Here is a 23,457-nt window from a genome sequence, read left to right on the forward strand (position 1 = left end):
TGTGTAACTGGGATCGGGAATTGACGTTAGCTTGGAGGTTGTGTTGGTTCAAGTGTGATTTTTCCCCAGCATGTTAGTGCTTTGTACCACTGTGTAACAGCAGCTGAATGCAAAGTGCACTAGGACAGCTGAATGCAAAGTGCACTAGGACAGCTGAACATCTTGGGCTGGGCTGGCCTGTGCTGTGCCAGATCATCCACTGTCCTCTTGGTGCCATCTGGTCTCCTGCTCTCCTGGAGGTGCTCATGGCATGGTGCTCCCTGACCTTTGTGCTCTTGGTCCTCATCTCCATTACTCAGCAGCCCCAGCACTTCTATAAGCTACCTTTAGTTTTTCGTTTTTTATTTTTTTTATGTAAGTGTTTTTCTAACTTTTATGCAAGGACCTATTTATACAGTAGTATTTTTTAATTTATTAACTATGTAATAGTTTTTTTAAACTGTGCTGTATTTTTATTAGAAATACCATTCTTTTTGTTAGCTCATATTGTAAAGTTTTGTATGTTTTGAGTGGAAATTGCTTATGTTTTGAGTGGCTTGATGCTGATACTAATTTGCCAATAAACCCTATTATGTTTAGCGTGTGATTTTGCAGATTTGAGTAGGCTTTTCTTTTTTCAGGAATATACATGTTGTATTCAGGCAAAACCACCTGTACATTGATTTTGCAATTGAATGAGAGAATAACCACAACAAAACAAACCCACAAAGAGATTCTGACTCCAAATTGCTTTTAGAATGATTAGCTATGTTTGGAAGTGAATATTCTCATATGAACAGTATTCCAAGCAATATGCGTTGTTGCTTTGTTTATATTACGGATTTTGCTAAACCAGTGATATATGATGGTAACTTTGTGACAATCACTGGTCACACACAAGTCCTGGGATGTCAGAAATGACAATAAAGGTGGTTATTTGATCTTCCAAAGACCTAGGCCAAAGACAAAGGAAAGTATAGATTTTGGCTGAATAGCCAGACCAAAGATGAAGTTCCATGTCTATACTAGAAAGAAGACATGTACATTGACCTATATAAATCATATAATTAATTTCTTTGAGATTTTGGTGTGTGTGTTCTTCAGGTCCTAAAAAGCCTGAAGAACATGGCACACTGCTTTCTACCCTCATCTCTTCTTTGACCCAATATAATACTCCTTAGAATATATGTAGGAAAAGGGTTCATGAATGTCATGTCTACATTCTGGAGCTAGGCTACTTCTCTCTCATGTAAAAGAAGTCAGCTACCAAGTGGTACTTATGGAGAAGTTGCTCCTGATTGTGTGTTTGTAGAGAGGGAGTATAAAGATCAATTCATATATACCCACCCCAGCTTAGTGCCCTTAAAGTATTTGTTTCTTAAAGAAAGCTATAATAAATTACATCTCTTAAAATATATGTGCATTCTATTTACAATAGCCAAAATATGGAAGCAACCTAAATGTCCATCAACAAAGGAATGCATAAAGAAGATGTGGTATATATATATATACACACAATGGAATATTAGCCATAAAAAAGAATGAAATAATGCCACTTGCAACAACATGGATGGATCTAGAGATTATCATACTAAGTGAAGTATGTCAGACAGAGAAAGACAAATATCATATGATATCACTTACATAGGGAATCTAAAAAATGATACAAATGAACTTTTTTGCAAAACTGAAACAGAGTCACAGACACAGAAAACAAACTTACGGTTACCAAAGGGGAAAGCAGGGGGAGGAATAAATTAGGAATTTGGGATTGACAGATACACACACTACTGAATATAAAATAGGTAAACAACAAGGTCCTACTATATAGCACAGGGAACTATATTCAATATCTTGTAATAACCTATAATGGAAAAGAACCTGAAAAAGAATAGATATATGTACTTGTATAACTGAATCACTGTTGTACACCTGAAACATTATAAATCAACTATACTTTAAGTAAAAAAAACACTCTGGCTCTTAGATAGCTTCATCCACCAGAGGGCAGACAGCAGAAGCAAGAAGAACTACTATCTTGCAGCCAGTGGAACAAAAACCACATTCACAGAAAGACAGACAAAATGAAAAGGCAGAGGATTAAGTACCAGATGAAGGAACAAGGTAAAACCCCAGAAAAACAACTAAATGAAGTGGACATAGGCAACCTTACAGAAAAAGAATTCAGAATAATGATAGTGAAATTGATCCAGGACCTTGGAAAAAGAATGGAGGCAAAGATCGAGAAGATGCAGGGAATGGTTAACAAAGACCTAGAAGAACAAAAGAAAAAACACCTAGAAGAATTAAAGAAGAAACAAACAGATGAACAATACAATAAGTGAAATGAAAAATACACTAGAAGCAATCAATAGCAGAATAACTGAGGCAGGAGAACGGATAAGTGACCTGGAAGACAGAATGGTGGAATTCACTGCCATGGAACAGAATAAAGAAAAAAGAATGAAAAGAAATGAACACAGCCCAAGAGACCTCTGGGACAACATTAAATGCTCCAACATTCGCATTACAGGGGTCCCAGAAGGAGAAGAGAGAGAGAAAGGACCAAAGAAAATATTTGAAAAGATTATAGTCAAAAACATCCCTAACATGGGAAAGGAAATAGCCACCCAGGTCCAGGAAGGGCAGAGAGTCCCAGGCAGGATAAACCCAAGGAGAAAAATGCTGAGACACATAGTAATCAAACTGACAAAAATTAAAGAAAAAGAAAAATTATTAAAAGCAACAAGGGAAAAACAACAAATAACATACAAGGGAACTCCCATAAGGTTAACAGCTGATTTCTCAGCCAAAACTCTATAAGCCAGAAGGGAGTGGTACGATATATTTAAAGTAATGAAAGGGAGGAACCTACAAGCAAGATTACTCTACATGGCAAGGATCTCGTTCAGATTTGACGAAGAAATCAAAAGCTTTTCAGACAAGCAAAAGCTAAGAGAATTCAGCACCACCAAACCAGCTCTACAAGAAATGCTAAAGGAACTTCTCTAAGTGGGAAACACAAGAGAAGAAAAGGACCTATAAAAACAAACCGAAAACAACTAAGAAAATGGTAATAGGAACATACATATCGATAGTTACCTTAATGTGAATGGATTAAATGCTCCAACCAAAAGACACAGGCTCGCTGAATGGATACAAAAACAAGACCCATATATATGCTGTCTACAAGAGACCCACTTCAGACCTAGGGACACATACAAACTGAAAGTGAGGGGATGGAAAAAGATATTCCATGCAAATGGAAATCAAAAGAAAGCTGGAGTAGCAATTCTCATATCAGACAAAATAGACTTTAAAATAAAGAATGTTACAAGAGACAAGGAAGGACACTACATAATGATCAAGGGATCAATCCAAAAAGAAGATATAACAATTATAAATATATATGCACCCAACACAGGAGCACCTCAATACATAAGGTAACTGCTAACAGCTATAAAAGAGGAAATGGACAGTAATACAGTAATAGTGGGGGATTTTAACATCTCACTTACACCAATGGACAGATAATCCAAAATGAAAATTAACAAGAAAACACATGCTTTAAATGACACAATAGACCAGCTAGATCTAATTGATATTTATAGGACATTCCATCCAAAAACAGCAGATTACACTTTCTTCTCAAGTGCGCATGGAATGTTCTCCAAGATAGATTACATCTTGGGTCACATATCAAGCCTCAGTAAATTTAAGAAAATTGAAATCATATCAAGCACCTTTTCTGACCACAACGCTATGAGATTAGAAATGAATTACAGGGGGAAAAACGTAAAGAACACAAACACATGGAGGCTAAACAATATGTTACTAAATAACCAAGAGATCACTGAAGAAATCAAAGACAGAACCAAAAAATACCTAGAGACAAATGACAATGAAAACACAACGATCCAAAACCTATAGGATGCAGCAAAAGAAGTTCTAAGAGGGAAGTTTATAGCAATACAATCCTACCTCAAGAAACAAGAAAAATCTCAGATAAACAACGACTTAAGGAACACCTAAAGGAACTAGAGAAAGAAGAGCAAAGAAAACCCAAAGTTAGTAGAAGGAAAGGAATCATAGAGATCTGAGCAGAAATAAATGAAATAGAAACAAAGAAAACAATAGCAAAGGTCAATAAAACTAAAAGCTGGTTCTTTGAGAAGATAAACAAAATTGATAAACCATTAGCCAGACTCATCAAGAAAAACAGGGAGAGGACTCAAATCAATAAAATTAGAAATGAAAAAGGAGAAGTTACAACAGACACCGCAGAAATACAAAGCATCTTAAGAGACTACTACAAGCAACTCTACGCCAATAAAATGGACAACCTGGAAGAAATGGACAAATTCTTAGAAAGGTATAACCTTCCAAGACTGAACCAGGAAGAAACAGAAAATATGAACAGACCAATCACAAGTAATGAAATTGAAACTGTGATTAAAAATCTTCCAACAAACAAAAGTCCAGGACCAGATGGCTTCACAGGTGAATTCTATCAAACATTTAGAGAAGAGCTAACACTCATCCTTCTCAACCTCTTCCAAAAAATTGCAGAGGAAGGAACACTCCTAAACTCATTCTGTGATGCCACCATCACCCTGGTACCAAAACCAGATAAAGGTACTACAAAAAAAAAGAAAATTACAGACCAATATCACTGATGAATATAGATGCAAAAATCCTCAACAAAATACTAGCAAACAGAATCCAACAACACATTAAAAGGGTCATACACCTTGATCAAGTGGGATTTATCCCAGGGATGCAAGGATTCTTCAATATACGCAAATCAATCAATGTGACACACCATATTAACATATTGATGAATAAAAACCATATGATCATCTCAATAGATGCAGAAAAAGCTTCTGGCAAAATTCAACACCCATTTATGATAAAAGCTCTCCAGAAAGTGAGCATAGAGGGAACCTACCTCAACATAATAAAGGCCATATATGACAAACCCACAGCAAACATCATTCTCAATGGTGAAAAACTGAAAGCATTTCCTCTAAGATCAGGAACAAGACAAGGATGTCCACCCTTGCCACTTTTATTCAACATAGTTTTGGAAGCCCTAGCCATGGCAATCAGAGAAGAAAAAGAAATAAAAGGAATACAAACTGGAAAAGAAGAAGTAAATCTGTCAGTGTTTGCAGATGACATGATACTATACATAGAGAATCCTAAAGATGTCACCAGAAAACTACTAGAGCAAATCAATGAATTTGGTAAAGTTGCAGGATACAAAATTAATGCACAGAAATCTCTTGCATTCCTATACACTAACAACAAAAGATCAGAAAGATAAATTAAGGAAAGAATCCCATTCACCACTGCAACAAAAAGAATAAAATACCAAGGAATAAACCTACCTAAGGAGGTAAAAGACCTGTACTCAGAAAACTATAAGACACTGATGAAAGAAATCAAACATGACACAGACAGATGGAGAGATATACCATGTTCTTGGATGGGAAGAATCAATATTGTGAAAATGACTATACTACCCAAAGCAATCTACAGATTCAATGCAATCCCTATCAAATTACCAATGGCATTTTTTACAGAACTAGAACAAAAAATCTTAAAATTTGTATGGAGACACAAAAGACCCCAAATAGCCAAAGAAATCTTGAGGGAAAAAAAATGGAGCTGGAGGAATCAGACTCCCTGACTTCAGACTATACTACAAAGCTACAGTAATCAAGACAATATGGTACTGGCACAAAAACAGAAATATAGATCAATGGAACAGGATAGAAAGCCCAGAGAGAAACCCACACACCTATGGTCAACTAATCTATGACAAAGGAGGCAAGGATATACAATGGAGAAAAGATGCCCTCTTCAATAAGTGGTGCTGGGAAAACTGGACAGCTATATGTAAAAGAATGGAAGTAGAATACTCCCTGACACCATACACAAAAATAAACTCAAAATGGATTAAAGACCTAAAAGTAAGACTGGACACTTTAAAACTCTTAGAGGAAAACACAGGAAGAACACTCTTTGACATAAATCACAGTAAGATCTTTTTTGATCCACCTCTTAGAGTAATGAAAATAAAAACAAAAATAAACAAATGGGACCTAATGAAACTTAAATGCTTTTGCACAGCAAAGGAAGCTATAAACAAGACGAAAAGACAATACTCAGAATGGGAGAAAATATTTGCAAATGAAGCAACGGAGAAAGGATTAATCTCCAAAATATATAAACAGCTCATGCAGCTCAATATTAAAAGAACAAACAACCCAATCCAAAAATGGGCAGAAGACCTAAATAGACATCTCTCTGAAGAAGACATACAGATGGCCAAGAGGCACATGAAAAGCTGCTAAACATCACTAATTATTAGAGAACTGCAAATCAAAACATTGAGGTATCACCTCACACCGTTTCGAATGGGCATCATCAGAAAATCTACAAACAACAAATGCTGGAGAGGGTGTGGAGAAAAGGGAACCCTCTTGCACTGTTGGTGGGAATGTCAATTGATACAGCCACCATGGAGAACAGTATGGAGGTTCCTTAAAAAACTAAACATAGAATTACCATATGACCCAGCAATCCCACTACTGGGCATATACCCAGGGAAAACCATAATTCAAAGAGACACATGCACCCCAATGTTCATTGCAGCACTATTTACAATAGCCAGGTCATGGAAGCAACCTAAATGCCCAATGACAGACGAATGGATAAAGAAGTTGTGGTACATATATACAATGGAATATTACTCAGCCATAAAAAGGAACGAAATTGGGTCATTTGTAGAGATGTGGGTGGACCTAGAGACTGTCATACAGAGTGAAGTAAGTCAGAAAGAGAAAAACAAATATCGTATATTAACGCATATATGTGGAACCTAGAAAAATGGTACAAATGAACTGGTTTGCAAGGCAGAAACAGAGACGCAGATGTAGGGGGAAACTGGGGGTAGGGGGTGGTGGTGGTGGGATGAATTGGGAGATTGGGATTGACATGTATACACTAATATGTATAAAATAGATAACTAATAAGAAACTGCGGTATAAAAAAATTAAATTAAATTAAAAAAATAAAAAACATTCAGATTCAATAACTTTCAGGAATTAGTTAAAAATGAAATATGCAATGAAAACAATAAATTCTCCCTCAAAAATATATGTGCATTAATTTGAGTTATATGCTTTTCAATGCTTCCATCAAATTTGTGCTTTCTCACTGCCATTATAACCTAGGAGTGCTGGCCAGTGACAAACAGAAGAGTCCAAGACACCCTCACAGCTTAATACAAAATGTTTTCCAGGTTGGCATCCACTGCTCCAGGTGCCAGCCACTCCAGGTGCCTCCTGCAGATCAGGTGTTTGGACATTGCACTCCGTGTTTTTGCATTGTTGGGAAGGCAGGCTCTGGTGCCAGACTCTAAGTTCAAAGCTGGGTTATATTACTTCCTTACTGTGTGACCTTGGTAAATTACGTAGTGTCTTTGCTTCAGTTTTCTCATTTTTAAAAGTAGGGATAAAATAATTCCAAACATATGGGGTTACTGGAAGGATTAAATGTAATATATGTAATCAGTATAGTGCCTGGCACATAATAAGTGCTTGATGCAAGTTAGCCTTCATGATGATGTTTTCTCAGTGGCTTTTGTTTCTAAATTATAAGTAAAATTATCACTGTAAAATAGCTAACATTGCAAGGAGGCTTCCAGCTGAAAAAGCAGAGACTGCTTTTGGCATTGGAGAACTGAGGTAATCAGTCACGCTGAAAAGGGCTAACTGATGACCAGAATGCGTTGGCTGCTTCTCTTTCTCTGAAGCAGAGTGTCTGTCTCTACAGACAAGAGGACATTACACATTACCGAGTGAGAATCCTCATCAAAGAGAGCATGGGAAATCATGCAACTAATGGCTGTAGGCTAATGTCTAATATGCAATTGGATATTGCCAGGGACTTTTGGTCTATCTCATGAACAAGCGCTTTTATATTCTTTTTTCCATAACCTATTTTCCATACACTTCCATGCAGTACACCGTAAAAGAACATGGTGCCTATGACCAAATGCTGAGAAGCCATGGAGGTTATAATCAAGAGTACAGGCTCTAGCTTCATGTTTTCTGTCTCTTCCATAAACCAGCTCTGTGACTTTGGCAAGTTGCCAAATGCCCTGTGTGTTGGTTTTCTCATCTGTACAATGGAGATCATAACCATACCTACCAGACAGGTAGGCCAATACAATTTAATTGACATAAAATACTTACCTAGTGTCTTGTGTGTAAAATAAGTATTCACTAAATGATAGCTATTACTTACTCAAATTTTTTATTTATGTTTAACCATTTAAGAATAATCCACCATTTTACAGAAAAGTAAGCATCACCTGTATCCAGAGACCCTGCTATGAGTAAAAAAGAATGGAAATGGCAATAAAGAAGGAGAGGAAAGGTAAGTTTCTATTTCCATTTAATTGGAGGAAGCTCACTGGGGAAGAATCTCTGTAGCTCTTAAGGAGGGAAGGTATATAACTTGGTGGCTTTGGGGGAAACAAAGTAGAGAGAGAGAGAAGAATGCACAATTGAGAAGGGAAATAATGAATGAAATAAAAGGTGATTAGGTTTACTTTTGTGGAAAAGAAGGCTGGATAGTGGGGGCAGTGAAATAATAAGATAAATGATGCTGGGCTATCACAAGAATACCATTAAAACTATTAGTTACGATAATAGTAGCTGCTATAATACAAAAATGCTGAACTACCAATGGTTTAACACAAAAGAAGTATTTCTAGCTCACGTCACAGCCCAGTAAAGTAGTTTCTGGTTGGGCAGCCCTCCTCTAGTGCTGTTTTGGGATCCAATCCCCTCCCATCTGCGGATCCACTATCTTTATACATGGATCCCAAGGGTTACCCTGTAGGGACCTCTGTTCCAACCAACTGGAAGGTGAAATCATGTGGAATATTAGAGGTGGGAGGTTTTTATGGGCCAGGCCTAGAAGCGGTGGTTATTTTGGCCAACATCCCACTAGCCAGAGTTAAGTCTCAGGGCCAAACCTACATCTAACTGTATGCTCAAGAGGAAAGGACATACATGGGTTTTGAAACTCATCACAGCCTCTGCCCCAGACACTTTCATGCAAAATGACCATGACACCTTTCCTAATACAAACCAATACAAGTTCATAACCTAACTGGGAACAAGATAAAACTGAACTGTACCTGGAGATTCAGGGACAAATGAAATGAACCTATCTCATGGCTACAAAATAAAAATCTATGAATTAATTTTTACGCAAGTCAAAATCATCTTCTTCAGAAATCCCTTCCATGATTATTTTATAAGAACAATAGCCAGTACTGAGTCCTTAATTTGTATGAGGCACTGAGCTGCATTGTATTTACCTTTACCATACTACTGTGAAGTAGGAATGATCATTTCTATATTATAGATTGAGAAAGTGAATCCCAAGAAAGGTCCTGACTTACCAAAGATTGTAAAGATAGTAAGTGGTGGGGGTAGAGGTTCAAACATAGGTTTTACTACTAAAACTGTCAGACTCTACTGCCTCCTATGACTTCTCATTACTCCTTAATTCAGAATTCCTTGCATGTACTCGTTTTGTTGCTCTCACATGGCTCTCTGCAAATGTTGGCGTGTATGTTGATTTGTAAGTTGTATCAGTTAACTATTGCTGTGTAACAAATTCCACCACCCCCAGCCATATAGGGGTTTACAACACAAATAACTTGCTCTTTCTCACAATTCTGTAGGTTGACTAGATGGTTCTTTTGTTTCACTTGGTATTCACTGGAGTCACTCAGGAAGCTGCACCCAGCTGGTGGCTGGGGTGGCCAGAAGGTCCAGGAAGGCCTCTCTCACCTGCCTGGGGCCCTGGTGCTGTCAGCTGTGGTGCCCCACTTCTCCTTCATGTGGCCTCATTCTCAGTGGTTTTTCCTCCTCCAGGACCTCTCCACACGGCCTCTTTCTAAAGGGACAGACTGGACTTCCTTAGAGCATGGGAACTGTCTTCCTAAAGGAAGAAAGCAGAGGCTCCCAGTCCTCTTAAGGGCTAGCCTAGAACTGGCTCAGCATCACTTCTGCCACATTCTGTTGGCAAAAGAAGCCACAAGACCTGCCCAGATTAAAGGAGTGAGGAGAGAGACTTCACTCCTTGGTGGGAGGAGCAACAAAGAATTTGTGGCCATTCACAATCCACCACACTGCATTCTTTTTGTCTGTCTGGCACTGTCATCCCAGCGAAACTCCTGAAAGCAAGATCTGGGTCTTCTTGATTTTGTAATTGGTTTTTAGCACCTAGGACTATGCTCTGCATACAATGGGTTTCAAAAATGTCAATTGACAGAGTGTAGAGAAATCATAACCTATAAAAGTTAGGTGGGAGAAAAAGCAACCTGGAACACAACAGAACACAGGCCCTCAGGGCATCTTAGGCTCCCCACTAGTGAAATTTGGTAACTCTTTCCAACCATTTTCTTACGAGAGAAACTCTGGCAATGCGCTGACATCTCTTTACAAGCTCTCTGCTTCTGTGCTCACTTATTTTCAGATGCTTACCCACCTGTCTGAGCTGAAATATGGAGTCTTTATGCTGATTTGTATCTAAAAGCCATGACAAATGGTACATTTGGGATTCAGGGCAAATGATGATTTAACGTTGTTCAACAAATTAACAATTGTATAAAAAGATTCTGCCAAAATAAGATCTGTGTCCATTTTTGGGGGGTGTGTTTTAGAAAATGAATTTGCCTCAGGCATACGTAAACAGTATCTTGGTTCTCATAACACGTTTTGCGAAGCATAGGTGCTATAGGTCTCACCCTAGGCATACACAGAGGCATCACCATGTACGTGTTCACTACTTTAGAAGAGGATTTCGCTAGGTAAGGTGCATGTACACATGCACACACACGCCTGTACAAGCCAATAAACAAGACGAAAAATGAAAGATAAAATTGTACAAGCATAAAAGAATGAGACTGATTAGAAATCAGCTGTTAGGTGATCTTATCAGTAGAATACAAGGATGGCTCTAGGGAAGGTGAAATAGCTCAGTTAAATTTACCCTGCCTTTCTTTGTAATAGATATCCTGAAACAGACACTCGTATTTGTTTACTGTACTAAAAGTAACATCTTTTTCTTCCATTCAGGCCTCTTTCTCTGCCAAGATCCCTCTAAGTAGGAAATGACAAAAATTTATGAGGGTTACATCCAAAAACAAAGGCCTAGGGTATATTGTGGGAAAGATAAAGACTGTTCGTTTGGGAGTTCTCTGTTCCTTTATTATCTGAGAAAAGATGGAGTAGTAATTGACATGTGGTTCTTGACAGATGTTGACAAGGGAAAAACATGTAACTGAGCCCCTTGGAGTTTTTGCAAAGCATGATTATGATGCTTGTCTCCATGTTCTGTAACCTCAAGAGCACAATCAAATTTCCCCCCTTACCCTAAATGCCAAGCAGACATCCAGGCAGATGTTATAGGACTATATCAGCATCTGGCCAAAGAATAGAATTCTCTCATCTCACATCAAGGGCATGCACGATAGAGACCATTGAACGTGGAGTGAGTGCTTTGGTATATTCTATTGTTAATCTCTCTTGAAATAGATTGATTGCTGTGGAGAAAGAATTCACCAAAAAAATTTCCTTTACAACTATCAGAGCTTGTATGTGGGCATGCACCATAACATTAAACAATTCATGCTCCAAAACTGTATCCATATTTTATTTGATAACATAATAGGATGATAAGAATATTTACAAATATGCTTTTAGAGTAGCATTGCAGAAGAATAAGAATTAGATTTAGAAAGGAAGTATTTTCTCTGTATTTGCCAAACATCCAGATGAAAAGTTGAAAGATTGTCAGTTGTGCAGATGTTCTATATATCCAGGTGTTATGTAGAGAAGATATTTGGCAACAAATGAAACTTTCTTTTATCATCCATATGTTTCATTCTAGTTTCATTTTGTATAAAATTGTAGAATAATGGAAATTACCAGCATATTTTAGTTTTTAAAAATAAAAGTAGAGCAAAATCTTAGAATACTGTTTCTATGTTTCTTTTAAGTACATCTACAGTAGTAAACTGAGAATTCCTAGAGCTTTAATGAAATAGAATTGCTCATGACAAGCAAAATATACACTGATCTGATTTCAGTACACCCTGCATTCTTTTCTCACTTGATATTACTCCGTACTTTAAGAGTATGGCTACATAATAATTTGAGATTTGTTTGTTTTCCACTTATATTTTCCAGTCCTCCTGGTACATTCACTTCAGCAACAGTCTCTGTGGGTTGTTAGCAGAGAGGGGTGCATATCAGAGTAAAAAGCACAAATAGCCCTAAGGCTTCTTAAATTTGGTTTCCAAAAGCTTAAGCTTCAAGAAAGGAGTCCAGTTAATATACAGAAAATAAAGACACATGCTCTTTCTTGCACACCCAAGTTTGTGGACTGATACACACACTGAAGTTGAACAGTGCACTTAGACAATATGCTATTGTGATTGGATCAGTCAGCTTAGGTGGGCTCAGGTAGACTTTAGGAATAATCAAGTGCAAAATCTTTTTGCAACACCGAAGGGTTATTTCTCTTTCACATGGTATGTCTGCCATGGGTTCTCTTTACTGGATACCCAAGCTGAAGGAGAAGCCCCTATGTGGCACACTGGCTTTCTCAAGTCAAATGAGGAGCGCAATGGTGGATCACACAATGGTTCTTCAAGCTTCTTCCTAGAAGAGGCTTATGTCACTTCTACTAATATATCATTGGATAAAGCGAGCCTTGTGGCCAAGCCTGATATCTTTGGGTAGGAAATATAATCCTGTCACTGGGAGGGGCTTCACTGGGAAGACCCAGCAGTGAGGGGCAGTAAATGTTTTTAGCTCAATACAACTTACCACAATTATCATTTAAGCATGCGTCATGGGCTTAATTGTGCAGATCACTGGGTTAGATGTGTGTCAAAATAATTATTCATTTTGGGTATTTTCTTTTTGAAAGATTATAAAACATGAGAGAAAACACCAATTCAGACAGAAAACAGAAGGAGAATAGTGAAGCAATTTTGGATGTTTCCAGATAGGTGTGCAGTATTGTGCTTATAATCATATAGAGAATGAGAGTAAATTCATGTTCTGAGTGGAAAACAAAGAATTGAGGAGATTGATCTCCATCTAGTCAAACTGGGAAAAGTTTGTGGTTTAGGATCTGTTTGAATGGGGAGGAAGTAATAAATAATGATGACTAATATTTGTGTGTCCTTTTATAATTTATAATTATAAATTATAATTATTATATATAATTATAATATATATAATTATAATTATTATATAAAATTATATAATTATAAAGTTATAATTTATAATTATAACTTATAATTTATAAGTTATAATTTATAACTTAATATTTTTAACAACCACCTGATACTTTTAACTACCATAATTTATAAGTTATAATTTATAACTTAATACTTGTAACAACCACCTGATACTTTTAACCATCACTTCCATTTAGCAATAAGGACACTAGGCTCAGGTTAACTGAGTGGCCTATGTTTTCAGAATAAGTGTCAGAGCCAGGATTTAAGCAGTCTGCTCTAATTCTATACACTGTATGCCTTACATGTGGAAAAGAGCAAGTGAGGAACAGCACTGAGTACCTTGTGAGAGGCTCCAAAATGAAGGGCCAGACCGGATGCAGGTAGCCTGAGCGCAATGTAGGAATCTGTTGTCCTCCTATGGAAAATAAATGAAGGAAGTGCAGTCGCCTGGCACATGCCACCTCGAGTACTTTGAAGCCCTTAACTGATGATACGAGCAGAAGCACAAGAAATATTTATTGATGACCTACAAGTTGGATGATAGAAGAGGATGGACATTGCTGATACAGACTGTGGATATAAAAGAACTTACTTGGGCCTAAAAGTTAGATGTAAAACCAGCTTAACTATTTACTCATATCTTCCATCTCCCACACTGAACTCCCTTAGGCTAGGAGGATATTAAGTGGAAAATGGGTTCTTGGTTCTCTTTGGAGAAGGATCTATTGTTCCCATCATTGGTGGAACGGGGCATTGTTGAAAAACATTGTGATGCGGCCCACTTCTGGTCAGAGATGACAGTGAGGGATACTGCAATGATTTTGGTTTCTATGTTAGTTCAGGTCTTCTGAGAAGCAGTCACCAAGGTGAGACTAGATAGGCAAGAGATTTATTCCCTGAAAAAGCTATGAAGGATAAAGGGGAGGGAGCAGGAGAGGATAGAGAGAGCATCAGACTATGATGCAGGTCTTCTACCTGTGAAGGATTGCGGGGAAGGAAGGAGGATTGGGTAGAAAGAGTCTCAGGTTGAAATATAGTTCTGATATCACTTATATGTAGAAACTAAAAAAAAGATATAAATGAACTTATTTACAAAACAGAAATAGACTCACAGACATAGAAAACAAACTTATGGTTACCAAAGAGGAAAAAGGGGGGATAAATTAGGAGTTTGGGATTAAAATATACACACTACTACACATAAAATAGGTAAACAACAAGGACCCACTGTATAGCACAGGGAACTATACTCAATGTCTTGTAATAACCTATAAGGGAAAAGTATCTAAAAATAGCTGTACCCCTGAAACTAACACACCATTCTAAATCAACTGTATTTCAATAAAATTTTTTAAAATGTAGTTCTAGGAAAGTTTTAGCCTCGCTTGAGGACTTGGGGAATTTTCAGACTCAAATGGCCAGTCCTAGGAATTCTGTGTTTGGTAGGAATGGGCTGGGAATAGTCCCCTCATTGTCCTCAGCCATTGGCTGAGAGCACCCTGTGGAGTCTGGCCTTGGTGTGAACACTGTAACGGATCCAGAGGAGCAGGAACTGAAGGGGCCACAGTCAACTCTGCTCCCCACAGCAGGAGATCTGTGCCACCACAGCCCACCCCTTGTACCACCCAGATCTACTTCTCCATTCAGGTTTGGGCAAAGTTCCTCCATGGGTCCCAGGGGGCCTCTCTTCATGAGGGGGAACTTACAGAGAAGCTAATGGGATGAATGAGAGTTCTTATCACCGCAGCTGATCTCAGGACCGGCACCCTCCATAGGCATCCTAAATTCCCGTCACTCTCAACTACCACCTTGGAATGTCTAAGTGCCTTACCTAGTAGTGTTACCTGAATCTTTATTCCTTAAATGTCTCAGGCTTTGGCAATCACACGTTTTTCAGACCAGGTTGCTGCACACATCTGTTAACCATTACAGTGGAGCAAGGAGGTATCAGTTGGTGCCCAAATGGATCACCTGGGTTCCACACATATTCCTCTCTGACCCTATTATATACAAGCAGCTCTACCTCCTCCTGTTGATCAAGGTAAATTACCCTGCCGGGGACCTGCCGTGGCCTTCTTCTGGCCTGCTGGTCCATGGTGCCCCGTTGGCAGCCATAGCTAATAGTTCAATGGGACCCTTTCATTGTTCCCTGAAAAGAGTGTTCTCTCTCTGGGGACCAGTACCTCTAACCTTGCAGAGTTGATAGTTGTGGGAAGCACAAAATCCCCCAGTATGTCACTAGGAGGGATGAAAAGTCAGTCCTGCTTCCAGTCCTTTGTTCCCAGATCCAGGTATTCTTCCTATCAGGAACACAGCACCATGCAGAAGGTTCTGATTCAATGCACTGACTGCATCCTGAAGGAGGGAACCCTCTCCTTGCAGAGGACTGCCTCTGAGCTGAAGTTTCAACTGTGCCCTGAGAAAGCTGTTCCAGCACTCTCTGAGGCTGGTTGCTTCTGGATGGTGTAGTAGATGATAAGAACAGTGAATCCCATGGTTATGTCCTGTACCTCCTTTGCTTTGAACTGGTTCCCCTGGTCAGATGCTATGTTGTTCAGAAACCATGCCTGTGGATCAAGGCACTTCGTAAGTCCCAAAATAGCAGCGCTGGCTGAGACTCTGCAGGCAGAAAAGGCAAACCTATACTTGGAACAGGTATCTATCTCAGTGATGACGAACCACTGACCTTTCTAGGCTAGAAGGGGCCCAATGTAGCCAACTTGCTATGAAGTGACCAGTTGGCCTCATTGAGGAATAGTATCATTCAGTGTTGAAATTCAGAGGCAGCAGCAGTTACCCATGCTGCTGGGCTCATATACAGTCTCCATGACAACCACTATAGCCACTCTACTCCAGTACCCACATGCTGGTTCTAAGGTGGCCAGTGACAAAGAATGGCTGACATCAATCAGGCAAGTCATTCTGTTGATTTGGTTGTTCAATGCCTCTTCAGGGGTAGATGTTTTCCAGTGGCCATTAACATGTAATACAAAAATGTCACACTTTTTCCCACTCCCTTATGTCCATCCACATGCTACTCCTCACACCTTCTTGCCTCTAATTTTCTAGTCCGTTTCCTTGCAAGCCCCTGACAATGGGCCACTGCCCATGAGTCTCTATCTATCTTCACCTCTGGTCATTTCCTGTTGCTCAATAAAAGGCTGGTCAAGTGCACTGCTCTCAGCTCTGCCCATTGGGAAGGTTTCTCCTCTCCACTATCTTTTAAGGCTACCCCTGCCATTTCCATTTTCAGTTTGCTCCCCCGTATCAAACTATGTCATACTTTGGCTCCAAGCTATATGGTTCCCTCAGTCTCGGGCCTATCTATACCATACGCCTTAACTATGAAAGAAGTGTTGAAAGCCATAAGTTATGCTTTATGAGAGCAGCTCTTATCCTCATCTTTTACATTTATTTGATGCCTCAACAACTAGAATCATATATTCTAATCAATACACAGGACAAATACATGTCTTCTTCCAAGATGCCAAACATGGCAGGATTCAGGAATATCTTATTTGCATGCACATTTGCATTTGTTCTGAATTTTTAAAAAAGTAAATATATACAAGCCCAATCCTTGCTTGCATCAATATCTTTCTCATTAATTGTTTTCCAATAAACTACTTCCATCCATAAAAGCAGGTAACTGAAATCATATTCTCTGGTTAGTAAAGGGACATCATTGTTATATTTTTCATTACACAACAAACCATGATTAGAAATCAACAATTTCTGTAATACAGGAATGTTTTTAAGAATTAGGGATGTTGAAGCATGGCAATCCAGTTACCTTCATATATTTCGAAGATTGTTGTTTGTATGAGCAATTAGACTTGTTCTAGGTTGTCCCAGGGTGCAGAAACAGGAAAGAGCAGAGGTTACAGGGAGGCAAATTTTGACAATAGAAATAAAAGTTTTATGAAAAAGCTATACAAAATTGGAATGGGTTCTATCTAAAGGTAGTGAGTATTCAATGGAGGGTTAAACACTGGTGTGTCTAACAAGAGGCTACTTGACTAAATTTAGGGATGTTTTAGAGAGAATTCATGGACTAGACGTGGAGAGATTACCTCTGAAATAATCTAAGAAAGCAGCACAACACAGTGAAAAGAACATAGGTTTAAACCAAAATCTGATAGCAATGTCAAATTTGTCAAATTACATAATTTTCTCCTCTATAAATAGGAGTAATAATACTACCTACCTTGCAGGGTTTTGTGAAGCTCTAACATAATAAAGATGTGTCTAATAGAATGTCTAGCACATAGCTGTGTTCAATGAAATTTCTTATTATGCTCTGATTTTATGTAGTTAAACCTTATGAAGTTGCCAACATTTTACCTTTATAATGTATAAAAATGGTAATTACATGTGATTTAAACTGATACGACTAACAAAATTAGATATAATTAAATCCCAATTCCTAAAATGTCTAAGATTATAAGATTCAGATTTAGGATCTGTTATTTACAAATTCTTTGATTTCTAAATATTACTTATTGCTTAATCAAAAAAAAAAGTATAGCATGATGATTTAGAGGTGAGAATTTGTTTTGTTTTGTTTTGGTTCCATGCAGTTCCAAATGACTAGGTTGACCTCTGATCTATGGTTCATACCTTGGGTGCAAAATTGCTGGATTAGATAGAATTCCAAAATCCATGTAGCCTGGAAGCCTGTCACAAATTTATGGGGTGGGGGAGCATGTATGGATTAACAAGTCATTATATCTTCCATACCTTACAGATATGCTCTGACAATTAAAGCAGATTACCAAGGAGACATTAGGCAGACATGTTAACTGGTGATGTTCTTATCAACTTGCTCTCTGGAAGCAGCTGAGAACAAGGAGGGGAATTAATTGACATTTCTATAAATCAGAGAATCTCTATAAGTTGTGTCATAATTTTAGCAAGTGTTAGAGCCTTAGTATTTCTACTTCACCATAGTTTAGAACTGCAATTTTCTATTATAAGTACTTTCTGCTACTGAAGTCACATGAGTCCTCTTCAGGCATATTCATAGGTATATTTTAAGGCAATCTATTTCCTGACATAAGTAAGCGTTGGTACTTTAATTATAACTCATCAAGAAAGACCATCTATTTACCTGTCTGTTGATCAAAATTTCTAAATTATAGAGGGAGGAAACATGTGAATGCCAGCTGTACTTAAAAGAAATAACAATAATTTACTTAGGCAAGAAAATTATAGAGTATACATAATAAGTTATGATGACTAATGCCGTAGTAAACCAATTAAACCAATTGGATATATCAGTTATATGATTATTCTAGAACCTATATTTCTAACCACTCATATTAAAACAAACCAAAAAATCCCACTACCACAATTCTTTGGGAAAAAAAAAAAAAGCATAATTAGTAAAAGAAAAAAAAAACCCTTACCTGCAAAAGTGACTACTGTAATAATAACTAATAACTTACGGTTTAAATGATAATTTAAACTATATTACTTCAGCAGAGATATCACTGTTATTGTAATGATTCCTTTATATTTAGAATGGCAAAAGAAAAATAGGTTTCCACATGACAAATACTTAGGTACAGGTTTGAAAACTAGAAAAAGGTTTTGTCCCAGCAGAGCTGAGCAGATTAAGCCTGAAACAATTTTTTTAAATTATCCCCTAAATCAAAGCAAAGGTTAGGACAAAGTTCTACAAGTCAACATCAAGGTCATAGCCTAGGTCTAGGAGAGGAAAAAAAAAAAAAGCCAGGAAACCCAAAACAGTGCAGCCAGTTGTCAGTCTAGGAACAAGGCAGGTGGTTAAAGTCGGAAGTCACATAAGTAACTGAAAGAGCCAAGGTCCAAACCACAAGGCAGAAGTTATGAGAATAAGACAGCTGGTCTCCGATCCCCACGCTGGGAATGGCAGCCAAGCAGAGGTGCCTAGTCACAGAACCCAAAGGGCAGTTGCTGAAACAACAGAGCTTTTATGTTTCCTGCCCTTTAAAAAAGGCAACAGAAGATAATTAATGTCTGTGCCTCTCTGGCATGGTCCGATTAGAGGCAAGTTTGGGCTGATTGAGAGTTTGCACCTGTCCAACAAGATCAGAAAACATTCTGATTCCCTGAAGGTCATTGTCACGGAGCATGAGGAGGCAGACAAGTCAGAGGAAATCAGACAGACTGAATGCTCTTGAACTAACTCACCTTGGCCAGGTGACTTTTTCTGCATTAGTTCCTTATTTCAGGACAGGAGAAAGAGAACCCGGAATTTGAACTGTTCTAACTAGCAAGCGTGACTTCTTTTAAACAACATCTCCTGTGTTATGTCTAGTTAATGGCATGAAGGACTGGAATTCAGTTGTCTCCTCAGAGAAGTAGAGTACTGGGCCTGTTTACCTCCTTGATTCAAACCAATGGGAGAGAAACAGCAAGTGAAGGGGGAGAAATGGTTTCATTGGGTAGTTTGCAATTTTGAAACACTCCATAATCTATGTCCACGTTACAGTAAGAACACACTTGCTTTTCCTTGACCCCTTCTTGTGGTGATTTTCCATTCCTATCCTTAGCATTGGCAGAGTGTAAATGAGAGGCTGAGAGGGGTCCAGCCCATTGTCCTCCTGGGGGACTAAAAATACACACCCCAGAGCTCCAGTCAGTGGGTTCCCAACAGAGCAACCAGTGGAAAGTCTAATGTTTTCCTTGAGTAATGGTATTAAGTTAATGATGTCCTCTGACAGGAAGCTTTCTTTCTGATACTGCTAAATTTTCCTCTTCCTAACTCCACTTACTGCTCACTCCCATGGTTATCTCTATGTGTCCTGGAAAACAATACCAACCCCCTCATCAATGTTCTATTCTTAGGCCTGGTTTAGTCCCTCTATATAGGCAGATGGTTTATATTTAGCTCCTCTTAAGTTTCTCCCATTAGTCATTCAAACTCATCATTGTCTTAGTCATTTTTGTTTGATTGGCTGGCCTTCAGTTTATGATGCTTGGCCTAAGAATGAAAACAGCATTTCCAGGGACAGCTCACATGGGTGGGGTCAGATACTTTAGTCTATAGATTGACTTTACATTATTTCTTGGAAACTGATCTAATTTTTCATTCTTTTACAACCCATGTCTCCTTTAGCCTCACACAGTTTTGAGTTCCTTCCATCATTGATACTCTCCCTACTGGGAGAATAGTTTCTAAGATATGCTGTTATCCCTAGAACTTAGTACCATGCCTGGCACATCACTGGAAATCAAGATACACTTAATATATGAATGAATGAATAAATGTTTTAAACATTACTTGTAAGAATTATTTCTAAATTAACTTTTTCTGGAGTTAGGAGATATTTCTATTTTTCATTTTTTTTGGTAATACCTCAGTGTTTTACTTCAATTTATAGATGTTATTAATTAGACTATTAGAGTACAATCCCATTCTATACAAGAATTTATATGCATATCTTTGCATAAAATTTGTTGAGCCACATACTTGGAAGTGATTCTTGCCACAGGATTTCTGGCCTGGTAAGTCACTTAGAAATCATCTAGTCTGATTCAAAAATTTTGTAGATGTGTAAACTGACCCCCAGAGAGGATAACAGACTTCTCAGATTATAGGAGACGAACTTTAAAAGTTCTGTACAATAATTTTCTCTTTTGTTCACACTTAATTCTTCATGCTGGGAGCTGACACCATCTTGTATGTAATGGTCAACTCTTTCCCATCACTCTAGCATACATTTTTTTTCTTACATTTGAAAATGGAACTCCTGTTTAAGGGACTAATCTCCATCTGTGATTCAAGTTCTGCAAATTGCAGGCCCTCTGGCAACCCACTGCTGATTTGTAGTGGTTTCCCAGCTGAACCTTGTAATTCGAGAGAGCTGGAAGTTGATTTCGTAGCGTTTTGAGACTCATTACAGGTCAATACCAGCATCTATCTGAGGTTTTTACTGTGGTCTCTTTTTTACGCATACCTATTTTCCTTGGTGTATTTGCACTTTTGCTTCTACATGGAATTTTGAGGTTGGCCACGTGGTGGCGCTGTAGTTAACAGCTTGATTTTCTTGTGTATTTTTCCGTTGCCTTTTTAGCTTTGTTTTTAAATTGAAGTTATGTGAAATATGCACATCTTGTAAACTCTGCTGCAGGTGAAATGACTTAATGGCTCGTGACTTCTAGATTAATTTAAACATTAGAAACATTGTAAAAACAGACTCTTGCTAATAATGATCATTATCTTAATGGCTTGAGGCATAATCGTTTACCAACATTGACCAAGTGAATAAAATGCATCATGAGTTGAATTTGAAAAGATTTAAGTTCCTTTGCAATAAATGGCCAATGCTATTAGCTTAATCTTTGTGAGGCCTAAATTTGTCATTATATGACTTAGTATTTCCACTGCTAGACAGAAAGGAAACCCACTCTTGTTAACACAGGCCACATTATGCCTACTGTTTACCAAGCACGTGGCATTCCCTATATTAGTACTGAATTGGGCCATGTGGTGCACCACGTACAGGCAATCGTCACTTTTTTATTGCCTTGCTATTTGATAATTTATTATTTGACAAGGCAAGTGACCTTAACAGATGTCTAGATTAATTTCCATGGTCAGTAAAACCTGTAAGGAAAGAGAAACTAGTTTCATCAAAACTAGGTATGATCTTTATAACAATCAGATCTTTTTTTGATATAATATTTTCATAACTTTTTATTAATGTCTTTAAAAAGTGTCTTATCCAAAATTTAGCAATAATCATCCAGAAATATTCTGTCTCAACTGACAGAGAGAAGAAAAAAAAAAAGATTCAGCACCAAAATTTTTTCCACAAAGAACCTGCCTCTGGACTTTAAGTTTTGTCACCTCCTCATTATTTCTTTTGATGAGTCATGAACAAAATCTTGACCTGCTACCCAGCAGCTACCCCACGAGGATAATGATCTTACTTCCAAAACTCTGTAAGAAAATTAGAAGGAGAAAAAATAAACCCACAATAAACAACAATCCAAAAAAACAAACTTTGGCAACCTTGGAAGGAAAAAACCCATATTAATAATGGGTACTGTTTCATTTCCAGAAGCTTTCCCCAAAGGAAACAACCAAGTAAATAACTCTCACTGACTGATGTTAGAGATTAGACTTCCACAGGCTTACTGATGAATTTTGATCTTTATGGCTTGTTAGCTGTTTCCTCCTCAAAATAGGTCAACGTCGTTATTCCCAGTTTTCAAATATTCCCAGAGACCCAAGATGGAGAATTGACGTGCCCAAGATCCTTTAGTGAGTGGGTAGAAGGCATGTCCGCTGGGCAATAAAATGCTAATATGAAAAGTAAATTTCTGCTTTCTAATTAGTTTCTTTCAACTGTTTCAAAACTCCATTTCTTTAGAATGCTAGTCTGTGGGTAGGCCAGAAGGTTTGGATAGGTAAGGAGTTAAAAAATTTCCCAAGGAAAATCAGGTAATTTAAAACTCATGCATAGAATTTGCTACAATATTTTAATGAAGTAAAAATCACAGATTTTCAGTCAAATAACTGAAAGCTTTGGTAGCTTCACCAAGTTTAAACTATTCATTCATTCATTCACTCATTTATTTAAAATGGCTGTGGAGCACCTACTCTAGATAAGTTGCTGGGCATAAGGCATCCTAAAAAAAGTTAGTATCTCAGGATGAACCCTCTAATGATTCACAGTACTGCCATTCCCACCCCTGCCAAGTACATGTGTTACATCCTTAAATAACATGTCTTTTAGTTAAGAGTAAAGACAAACTATGAAATTTAGCATAGAATATTAAAATGGAAGCAACCATAAGAGAGAACCTAGATAAGGAAACAGAATCCCCAAAAGTAAAATTACTTATTCAAGATCTCATGGTTAGACAGTGGCAAAGAAGCTGAAAACAGGATTTTGGAGATCATGCCATTATAGGTTTTGCCTCTCAAAACCCTTTTAAACATCTCCTTTGTATACCCAAAATAGGAATTTTAATTCCCCAAACCTAAATACAATAACTGTGTGCTGAGATACGCATGGTTTGGGTTTTTGTTTTTGTTTTTGTTTTGATATCTGAGAGATAACATAGTAGAATATAATAGTGATTTATGTTTGTATTTATGTCCATACCGACTATCCAGTGAAATTTTCTGACTTAAAGAC

General features: G+C 37.8%; 1 long non-coding RNA gene across 3 annotated transcripts in view; it reads right to left on the reverse strand.

The window, feature by feature from the left end:
- Window positions 1–23,457, reverse strand: part of LOC132369068 (uncharacterized) — a 199,033-nt gene that overhangs the window by 14,797 nt on the left and 160,779 nt on the right. The window contains exon 7 of one of the 3 annotated variants that reach the window (XR_009504241.1): window positions 13,664–13,739. The exons of the other annotated variants lie outside the window; for them this stretch is intronic. This is a non-coding gene — a long non-coding RNA (uncharacterized LOC132369068). The remainder of the gene's footprint in view (window positions 1–13,663; window positions 13,740–23,457) is intronic. 3 annotated transcript variants of the gene reach the window in all.

The sequence above is a fragment of the Balaenoptera ricei genome, chromosome 7, assembly GCF_028023285.1.
Source record: "Balaenoptera ricei isolate mBalRic1 chromosome 7, mBalRic1.hap2, whole genome shotgun sequence".
NCBI classification, from domain to species: domain Eukaryota; kingdom Metazoa; phylum Chordata; class Mammalia; order Artiodactyla; family Balaenopteridae; genus Balaenoptera; species Balaenoptera ricei.